The sequence below is a fragment of the Castanea sativa genome, chromosome 8, assembly GCF_040712315.1.
Source record: "Castanea sativa cultivar Marrone di Chiusa Pesio chromosome 8, ASM4071231v1".
NCBI lineage: Eukaryota > Viridiplantae > Streptophyta > Magnoliopsida > Fagales > Fagaceae > Castanea > Castanea sativa.
Window position 1 is genome coordinate 3,922,362 of NC_134020.1, and position 11,244 is coordinate 3,933,605.

The window sequence follows — 11,244 nt, forward strand, 5'->3', positions numbered from 1 at the left end:
CTAAAATAACTCCTAATTGATACCTAACCCTATCAGGAATCTAATTTGACCTAAAAGCATTAAATGCACCTAAAAGCAAGGAAATAAATAAAAAAACGTACTAAATAATAAAACCCTAAATAAAAGTTGATTTGGTCTGAAATTGACAGATCCAAAATAGGAAAAAATCTCCATTAACTAATATAGAGCTGAAAAGTCAATCAGCCACTAATTCACGCCATAAATCACTCCCGTTTAAGCCAGATCAGCCCTAAATAGCTTGAATTAAATTTATTATGCTTTCATCTTCCTTTGGGCCAAGCTTGGAATGTCCTACAGTAGAATCAGCCTAAATGTCTTGAATTAGCCCATTAAGTGATTCTTTAATTTTCTTGGATCTTGCTCTTGTAATAGGCCCAACTGGAACATGCAATGGATCCTTAAATGCTTGTTGATTCTCATCACCAGGTCCTGGATAAGTGGATTGGAGATGGGGTGGTCAGGCCACTCACCGTGTCCAGGCCACCAACTGAAGAAGAGAGGAAGAACCCCTTGTTCTGTAGAATTCATAATTATGTCAAGCATTCCACCAAAGACTGCTGGACTCTCCGTAGACTCTTTCACAAGAAGCTAAGGGAGGAAACTCTAGAACTCACTCAAAAGGAGCCAGAGGTGCAAATGAACCCTTTACCCAACCACAAAGGAAAGGGGGTGGTGGCTGTGGTAATTCATGGGAACCTAGCAGAAGCAGAGGAATCTGAAGGATCCTTCCACCCAAGCACAGTCAGAACCTTCCAGAAAAATCCCAAGTTCAGATCACTATTTAACCAGTTAGGATTTGGACCAAAGGCAAGAAGGGTGGCCACAGAGTCCCTCATGAGTATAGTAGTAGATTCAGGAATGGAGTGTTTCACAGCAAAATCCCATGCGAGTCGAGCTTACCTGGAAACAACCAACGTAATAACCTTTACTGATGAAGACATGGAGGTTGAGTATCCAGACCACCGCAGACCCTTCTACCTAATGGCCACTATAAATGGTGTCCAAGTCAGAAGGGCATTAGTGGACACAGGAGCATCATTTAACCTTATCGCTTTGAGTACCTTAGAAGCCGTGGGCCTCACGGGTAGAAGGATACTAGGGCCCCCTATGGAGATAATGGGATTTGGAGGATCAGCGAAATCAACAGAGGGATATGTCCAGCTGGCTCTAAGGGTGGGGCCAATAGTGGCCCTGACAAGATTCCACATGATTAATTCAAAGGTGTCCTACCATGTACTGTTGGGACGCCCATGGCTCCATAAGCACTGTCTCATCCCCTCCATGTATCACCAATGTGTTAAGGGAAGATTGAATGGGAAGCTTGTGAGGATCCCTGCCAATCATAATCCTTTCAGCCAAGGGGAGGTGAACTTTGTGGAGACTATGTTCTATGATGAGTTAGAACTAGATGACGAGAGCCCCACACCAGGAACCCTAAGAGCACCTGTCCTGGAAGAAGAGGAAGGGGGTAGTACTCATAATCTGAGGGACCTTTTGGAAAGAAAGAAACAAAAAAGGGAGCCCAGCCCCTCGGGATCCAGGAAATGTGTTGTAGTACAAGAACCCAAGGGAAGGGTAATTTACCATTTGTGAAGATGTGCAGGGCCTGAATGCGATGTGCAGGGCCTGAATGCGCTATGCAGGAGGGTCCCAGACCACCAGATTGTGTGGTAACCCAAGAAGAAATCCCCAAGGAACCAGTTCAGGAGGACCAAATTCAGCCTGAAGAAGAGCTAACAAAAATAAACCTAGGAACTAAGACGGGATCTCAGAAGCCTGTTTTTATCAGCAGTCAGCTGGCAACGCAAGAAAAAGAGCAACTAGTAGCCCTGCTCCAAAAAGTACATGGATGTGTTCGCATGGACCTATGAGGAGATGCTTGGTCTAGATCTATAATTGGTGGTCCACTCCTTCAATGTGGATCTAGGAGTTGAACTAGTAGTCCAGCTGACAAGGGTCTTTCACACTGATGTAAAAGCTCAGATAACCTAAAAGGTTAAGAAGCTGCTAGCAACTAGATTTGTCAAACCCATCCAACAACCCAGGTGGCTTTCCAACATAGTGCCTGTAAGGAAAAAGAATGGCCAAATCTGCTGCTGTTTGGACTTCTGCAACCTAAACAAGGTGTGCCCAAAAGATGAGTTCCCTCTGCCTAATATCAACCTTCTCGTGGATTCAGCCACAGGAAGCTCTATGTTCTCATTTATGGATGGATACAGTGGGTACAACCAAATCTATATGGCTGCCAAAGATGCAGAAAAGACAGCATTCAGAACCCTAATAGGGAATTTTTATTAGACTGTGATGCCTTTTGGCCGAAAAAATGCAGGGGCTACATACCAACGAACCATGACAGCCATCTTCCACGACATGATTCACAAGGAAATGGAAGATTATGTGGATGATATTGTGGTGAAATCAAAAACTAGGACAGGACACCTCCAGATACTTGAACAAGTGTTTGAGAGATGCAGGAAATACAAGCTGCGCATGAACCCCATGAAGTGCGCCTTTGGGGTGTTTGTTGGGAAGTTCCTTGGGTTCCTGGTACACCATAGAGGCATAAGTGTGGATCCAACAAAAGCCATGGCCATTGCCACAATGAGGAGGCCTACAACTGTAACGAAACTCAAAAGCTTCCTAGGGAGGGTCTCCTACATCAGAAGGTTTATACTAAGACTAGCTTCAGTCACAAGTGGCTTATCCAAACTGTTGAAAAAGGGGACAGGGTTTACTTGGGGAGCTGAGCAGCAAGAAGCCTTCCGGAGGATCCAACAAACCATGAACTGCCTTCCCACCCTCCAAGCACTGGTATGCAGGCGGCCCCTGTTGCTGTACTTGGTGTCAAACTCCCAAGCTATAAGGGCCCTAAGGCTGAAACGATATTTCTCGGCCCATCAGATCCTTTTGGTGACTAAGTTTCACCCTATAAGGGCACTTCTCCATCAGCCCCTTTTGACAGGAAGGATAGCACAATGGTTGGTTTTGCTCTCTCAGTACGACATAGGCATTAGAATCCCCATGGCTATTAAAAGCCAAGCCATAGCAGACCTGTTAGCTCAGTTCCCCGAGAGTGAGGAATGTTCGCTAAGTGAGGAAATCCCCAGGGAGGTGGTAGTGATAGAACTCCTAGGGAAGAAATGGACGATGAGGCTTGACGGGTTAGTCATGGCAACCTCAAATGGACTGGGAATTGTATTAAGTTGCTGTGGGGGGTAAAGGTGTTTGAACAAACGTTTGGGCTTTGGGCCTGATTGGTTGATGCAAGTCTGATTGGTCAGGGTCCATAGGTTCACAGGTCAATCTGCACTACAGTAGTCCGAGGAGGAGTATATCCTCGGATAGGCCCAGCAATGGCCCTGGGACTTGCTAAATAGGTTAGAGGCAGAATTTTGGAAGAACTGGTGGGTAAAAGTGTGATCCAAGAACCCTTTAGAAGCAGGAACATGTGAGAAATATCTAAGGAAAAAGATGCTACCACCACATTAAAGGCCCTGCATCTACCTCCTTAGCCGCATTAATGGAGAAATGACCTCTAAATAGTAGAATTCAGCCTTTCTACCATTATTTGAAGACTTCAAGAAGGTGGTGGACGGGACAAGTATCTAAAAGGAAGATTTATGTGACACGTGGATGAAACAGGGAAGAAGAAGAAGTATATAAGAAGATGAGAGAGGAGAGAAACGGGGACCTACTTCTTAGCTAAAAAAGAACTAAGAATTGTAAACTTTGGCATAGAAAGAGAAGTACTATACAAATCGTCCTCGGCTTACGTTCGAAGAGGTCTCTTTGTCATATTTGTTTATCACTTGCATAGATTGTGGCACTCTAGCCTGGTAATCAACTTCCAACATCTCAAACCTAGGTTTCAAACCCATACTCTACAAATTTCATTGTATAAAGCTCATTGGGCCTGAGCCCATCACTCGTTTTTGGGTTCGGGTACAATTGTGCACTTACAATTGGCACCATCTGTGGGGAATCTAGCGTTGAAGGAATTGGAACATCATGGTAGGCCTAGGTTCGCATCATGCAGAATCTCAGGGACCCTAGCCCGAAGATCTTTTTGAGTGTCTTGAGCGTCGGAGGGATTGAGAGGGAAGTGTGCATACCGTATGTCCTAGCGCGAGTCATATGCGTGGTGGAAGCAGTGCCACCCCTGAAGATGATGCCAAGGCCATGCAGAGGGAGATTGACCACCTCAAGAAAAAGCTGCGTCGTGTTAGATGAAGGCGGGCTCCCCCCCCATCCAGTCCTTCCTCAGGGGGGTCCCGGGGAAGCAGTTACAGTTTAAGGTCCAGGACTCCCCCTAGCGAAACCTTCTCTTATGAAGGGGATGACCTACCACGTCGTAAGCATAGGAAGCTTCCCTTCAGGGGCTTGGGGAACAATGCTATGAGCCGAGCGTTACACCAACTCTCTAAATCGCCCTTCTCACGCAAGATTGAGAAGGGAAGGCTCCCTAGACGGTTCACCCAGCCCACCTTCACCATTTATAATGGCAGGACAGACCCGGTGGAACATGTGAGCCACTTTAATCAGAGGATGGCGGTGCATTCTCAGAACGAAACCTTGATGTACAAAGTCTTTCCTTCTAGCCTGGGACCTGTTGCTATAAGATGGTTTAACGGACTAAAGTCGGAGTCTGTCGATTTGTTCATGGAACTTACTAGGGCATTCGTGTCTCGATTCATTACATGCAACAGAGTCCCTCGACTGCTAGACTTGCTATTAACTATGGCCATGAGGGAGGGTGAGACATTGAAAGCATACTCCGACAGGTATTGGGAGATGTTTAACGAGATCGATGGAGATTTTGACGAAGTGGAGATTAATACTTTCAAAGTGGGCCTTCCCACTGATCATGATTTAAGGAAATCCCTGACCAAAAAGCCTGTACGGAGTGTACGTCACCTCATGGACTGCATCGACGAGTACAAAAGAGGTTGAGGAAGATCAACAACAAGGTAAGGGTAAGGCGAAGGTTATCCCGCAAGAGAGAAGGGATTTCAGGTCGAATAGGTACCATAACAATAAGCCGAGGAAAGATTACTCTAGGCAATCTGGCTCAGCCACTCCCCAGGCAGTTAACACTGTATTCCGAGAACCAGTGCACCAACTGCTGGAGAAATCCGTAAGGAGCCCTACTTTAAGTGGCCCAGTAAGATGGCCGGGGACCCCACGAAACAGAATCGAACCCTCTGGAACCATTTGGAGCAGCTTGTTAGCGAGAGAAAATTGAAGCAGCACCTGTATCAACCAAACAGACAAGGCAGTCAGTTAGGTTCAAATAATCAGAAGAACAACTCATCTCGGCCGCCCTTGGGAACGATTAACGTCATCTTCGCTGCACCTGGTAGGACCGGTTCTTGTCCTACCAGGGTGATGGCAGTGTCACACTCCCAGGCCAAGGAGCCAGGCTCGAAACCGAAGAGGATCAGAGGGAGTGTGCCTATTTTAGGGTTCTCTGATGAGGATAAGGTTGGGACTATTCAATCTCATGATGACGCCCTGGTGGTCATGTTGAGGATAGGGAATTACGACGTCAAAAGGGTGATGATTGATTAAAGTAGCGGTACAGATATTATGTACCCTGACTTATTCAAGGGGCTTAAGTTAAAACTGGAGGATCTCACTCCCTATGACTCGCCCTTAATAAGCTTTGAAGGGAAGGCTGTTATACCAAAGGGACAGATTCGATTGCCCATACAATTTGGCTCAGAAACGGTCGATGTGGATTTTATTGTGGTTGACGCATATTCTCCATACACGGCCATCCTTGTTAGGCCTTGGCTGCATGCTTTGGGTGCCGTCTCCTCGACTTTGCATGTTAAAGTAAAATTTCCTTCGGGGGGATTCATCGAAGAAATTCTTGGTAGCCAATCAGTGGCAAGGCAAGGCAATGCATATCGGCTACAGTATTGCATCAAGTCAAATCAGAGTCATCAGCCTCGGCTGTGAAGTACTTATAGCAATTAACAACTCTAGATGCGCCTGATGTGATGACAGTAGAGGAAGTCATATGTGAAGATTTGGAGAGGTTTCTCATAGCTGATGACCCCGAAAGGTTCTTTCAAGTTGGGATACGATTACCACACCAAGAGAAAATGGAGTTGGTGAGGTTTTTGAAAAACAATATCTATGTCTTTGCCTGGGATTCCTATGGGGCTCCGGGGGTTGACCCAAGCTTCATTTGCCATCATTTAAATGTCAACCCTGCCGTTGTTCCTAGAAGGCAACTATCTCAGCGCTCTTCAAAAAAGCATTTCGAGGCTGTCAATGAGGAAGTGCTCAAGCTCAAAAGGGCTGGGGTTATCAAAGAGGTTTTCTACTTGGAATGGTTAATACACACAGTTGTAGTGAAAAAGAAGAACAGGAAGTGGAGAGTATGTGTGGATTTCACAGACCTAAACAAAGCCTGCCCGAAGGACTCGTTCCCGATGCCACACATCGATCAGCTTGTGGATGCTACGGTCAGGCATCCTCGGATGAGCTTTTTAGATGCTTTCCAAGGTTATCATCAAATACCATTGGCGTTGGGTGATCAGGAGAAGACTGCTTTCATTACTCCAACAGGGAACTATCATTATAAAGTAATGACGTTCGGGTTCAAAAATGTCGGGGCTACTTACCAAAGGATGATGACCAGAATGTTTGAATCGCAACTTGGAAAGACCATTGAGGTATATGTGGATGATATGGTAGTGAAAAGTAAAGCAGTACCTATGCATGTAAAAGATTTAGACAATACCTTTCAAATACTTAGGAAGTACAAGTTGCGCCTTAACGCCTCAAAGTGTTCTTTTGGGGTGGGTTTCGGAAAGTTTCTGGGCTACATGGTGACTCATAGAAGAATAGAGGTGAATCCGGCACAGGTTAGAGCCATTCAGGGCTTGCAACCACCTCAAAATCCGAAGGAAGTTCAGAAATTGACCGGGATGACTGCTGCTCTCAGCAAGTTTATCTCTCGGTCAGCTGATAGGTGTAGACATTTTTTCCAACTGTTAAATAAATGGAAAGGATTCCAATGGTCCGAGAAGTGTGCTTTAGCTTTCAAGCAACTTAAGGAATATCTTTCCCGGCCGCCCATTATGTCTCGGGCAGAGGTCGATGAAATCTTGTTTGCATACCTAGCTGTGGCCATCAATGCAGTCAGCCTGGTTCTTATAAGGGACGATGGCGGGGTACAAAGATCGGTTTATTATGTCAGCAAATCTTTGAATGAAGCTGAGGTGCATTATTTGCCTTTAGAGAAGGCAATTCTGGCTGTAGTTCACGCCACGTGGAAGCTTCCTCACTATTTCTAGTCCCACACTGTTGTGGTTTTGACCCAACTGCCTCTCAAGTCAGTGTTACGGAGTGCTGACTACTCGGGAAGGGTAGCCAAGTGGGGAACTATTTTGGGAGCTTTTGATATCAAATACATGCCATGCACCTCGGTAAAGGGCCAGGTTCTCGATGAATTTGGTGGCAGAATTCGCCGAACCATCGTTAGAAGAAACGGCGAAGGAATCACACATGGATGAAAAATTAGTTGGCATGATCACGGGCAAAGGACCTCTGATTTGGAAAGTGTATGTTGATGGGGCAGCCAACTAGAGGGGGTCCTGGCGTTGGACTTGTTTTAGTATCCCCTAAGGGAATTGTCTTTGAGAAATCATTGAGATTGGCGTTCTCGGCCACTAATAACGAGGTCGAGTACGAAGCGGTCTTAGTTGGTATGAATATGGTACGTAAAATGGAGGGAAAGGCAATTTATATGTTCTCGGATTCTCAATTAGTCATGGGCCAAGTGGCGGGGACCATGGGGGCTAGGGATCCAAGAATGCAAGAGTACCTGACCCAGGTCAAGTGTTTACAATCTGAGTTCGATTCTTTCATCCTTTCGCACGTCTCTAGAAGTGGAAACACACATGCGGACTCGTTGGCCACTTTGGTGACATCCTCGGCTCAATGTTTGCCTAGGATTATCCTCATCGAAGACTTGCTAAAACCAACTCTAACCATTGCAAGTGCCATCCGTATCCATCTAATAAGGCCTGGACCTAGCTGGATTGACCCTGTGGTCTCTTTTCTAAAAAGCGATATTCTTCCCAAGGACAAGTCTGAAGTAGATAAGATTCGTCGAAAGACGCCTCGTTTCTAGTTATCCGAGGATCAGAAATTGTATAAATGCTCCTTTTCAGGACCATACCTGCTATGTGTACATCCCGAAGCAACAGATACACTTTTGGAAGAATTACATGAGGGAATTTGTGGAAGCCATACTGGGGGAAGATCCTTAGCCTATAGGGCTTTGACTCAGGGATATCAGTGGCCCAATATGCAGAGGGAAGCTCAAGATTATGCAAGAAAGTGTGACCAATGCCAAAAGTTTGCTCCCAATATTCATCAACCTAGGGGATTCCTTAATCCTTTATCCAGTCCTTGGCTATTTTCTCAATGGGGATTAGATATAGTTGGACCCTTTCCGAGGGTTGTGGGAAACAAAAGGTGGCTACTCGTGGGAACTGATTACTTCACTAAGTGGGTTGAAGCTGAGCCGTTATTAAATATTAGGGATATCGACTCTAAGAATTTTATTTGGAAGAATATTATCACTAGATTTGGGATACCTCATACACTTATTTTAGATAATGACATCTAATTTGATAGTAAATTTTTTAGGAAATATTACATTGACATGGGCATCACAAATAAATACTCTACCTCAGCTTATCCTTAGGGAAATGGGCAGGCTGAGGCCGTTAACAAAGTCATAGTTAGTGGACTTAAGAAGAGGCTGGATGATGCGAAGGGTAGATGGGTAGAGGAGTTGCCACACGTTCTATGGTCGTATCGGACTATGCCATGGAGATCCACCGAAGAAACACCCTTCTCCATGACCTATGGGGCTGAGGCGGTGATACCTTTAGAATCTGGTTTCCCCACATTAAGGACGAGTTCTTTTAGCCTGCGAAATAATGATGGCCTCCTTGAAAAAAGCCTAGATCTGGTTGAGGAGCAGCGAGAGGCCGCCATGGTCCAAATGGCTTATTATCAGCAAAAGCTTAAACGAGGATATGATGCTCATGTGAAGCTGAGGCCACTAGCTCCTGAGTATTTGGTGTTGAGAAAAGTCGTGGGTACTGCCAAAAACCTAACATGGGGAAAGCTAGCACCAAATTGGGAAAGACCATATCGGATCATCTCTGTAGCGAGCATAGGGTCATATCGATTAGCTGATCTAGATGAAAAAATTATACAACGCCCTTGGAATGTAAACAACCTACGAAGGTATTATTATTAATAAAAAGTATTTTTATCGTTCGTTGTTCAAATTATCAGTATGTACTTGGGTTTATTTCTCACTACTTCTAAGTATCAAACAAAAACTTGGACATGCATGGTCCTCGGACCACATGCCTTGTGGAAATTGATATCCTATTGTTTGTTAAACAGGACCTTAGTTATGTCAGGTCCTCAGACCTTCTACTTTGGGGAAATTAACATTTCAAGTTACTACTTCTAAGTATCAAACAGAAACTTGGACATGCATGGTCCTCGGACCACATGCCTTGTGGAAATTGATATCCTATTGTTTGTTAAACAGAACCTTAGTTATGTCGGGTCCTGAGACCTTCTACTTTGGGGAAATTGACATTTCTAGTTACTACTTCTAAGTATCAAACAGAAACTTGGACATGCATGGTTCTCGGACCACATGCCTTGTGGAAATTGATATCCTATTGTTTGTTAAACAGAACCTTAGTTATGTCGGGTCCTCAGACCTTCTACTTTGGGGAAATTAACATTTCAAGTTACTATTTCTAAGTATCAAACAGAAACTTGGACATGTATGGTCCTCGGACCACATGCCTTGTGGAAATTGATATCCTATTGTTTGTTAAATAGAACCTTAGTTATGTCGGTCCTCAGACCTTCTACTTTGGGGAAATTAACATTTCAAGTTACTACTTCTAAGTATCAAACAGAAACTTGGTCATACATGGTCCTCGGACCACATGCCTTGTGGAAATTGATATCCTACTTTTTGTTAAAAGGAAGTTTAGTTATGTCGGGTCTTCAGACCCTCTACTTGAATAGTTTCATGTCCCAAATTGAATTCTAAGTTAAGTTCTTAAGGCATGATTTACAAAGTATAGGCTAAGTATGTGTTCTTTTATTTAAAGTTATGGCAAATTGAAATATTGGAGGTGGAGTTAGCTGTTCCATTCATTCATTTTTGTGCTGATAAGTATTTTTATACTAAAGATTGGAAGTCAAATGAAAATCAAACCAGACAGTTTCTCATTAATTTCTGTTAATGTACATTCAAAGCAAAAAACTTAAAAATTTGTTACATAACAAAAAGAGAAATTCTAAATAGCCTAAGCCCTAAGCCTTAGAAGGGGGGTCCTGTTCAGAAGTGCTAGCAGCCTCTGTTCATTTCAGCTCTATCTCAAATGAGGTCTGGGCTTGTTTTCCCTTATCTGTTGCCATTGGTGGAGGGACATTGGGCTCGGCACTTTGGCTCGTAGTCTTCTCGGTGCCATCGCCCTGTTCCTTCTCTTTGTTGGAACCCTCAGGTTCTGTAGGAGTTGGAAGGGGCTCTGGAATCATGGGAGGGAGCGTGGAAGATGCTGTCTCAAGGGCAGGTGCGACAGGAGGAAGTTCTTCTATCACCTGGATTTCTTGTGGGAGCCAGATGTTTTCGGGCTTCCTCAACTCGGAGGTTGAGGGAATCCCTGGTATGTTTAAGGCTTCCTCCCATACCTGTTGACAATATTCCCGGTATAGCTCGGCGAACTCCTCAGTTAGTTGGTTTTCTGTCGCCTCCACCCCTTCCTTGTAAGCAACCTTCTTCGCAGCCTCCATGGAGTCCTTGAAGGTACAAGCCTCATCCTTCATCCTAGCAAGCTCCTTCTTCAGGTTGGAGTTTTCTTGTTGAGTTTTGGATAAGTCTTCGTCCTTCTGACGAAGAAGCTTGCGTTGCCCCTCCACCTGGGTCCTCATTGTCTTCAGGCTGGCTTCGGCACCGTCCCTTTCCCTTTTTAGCTCTGCCAACTGTGTGGTTAGCTTCTCGTTCTACGCGAGAGCTTGGCCTAGGGACTTCTCGGTCTCCTGCCTAAGCTCCAGTTTAAGTGCAGCTTTCTTCCGAGAATCTTCCACCCACTTCTCGGCAGTGAAGACTTCCTGAATGACCTGTGGTGAAGTATCAAAATAAATGCATTATTAGTAGTA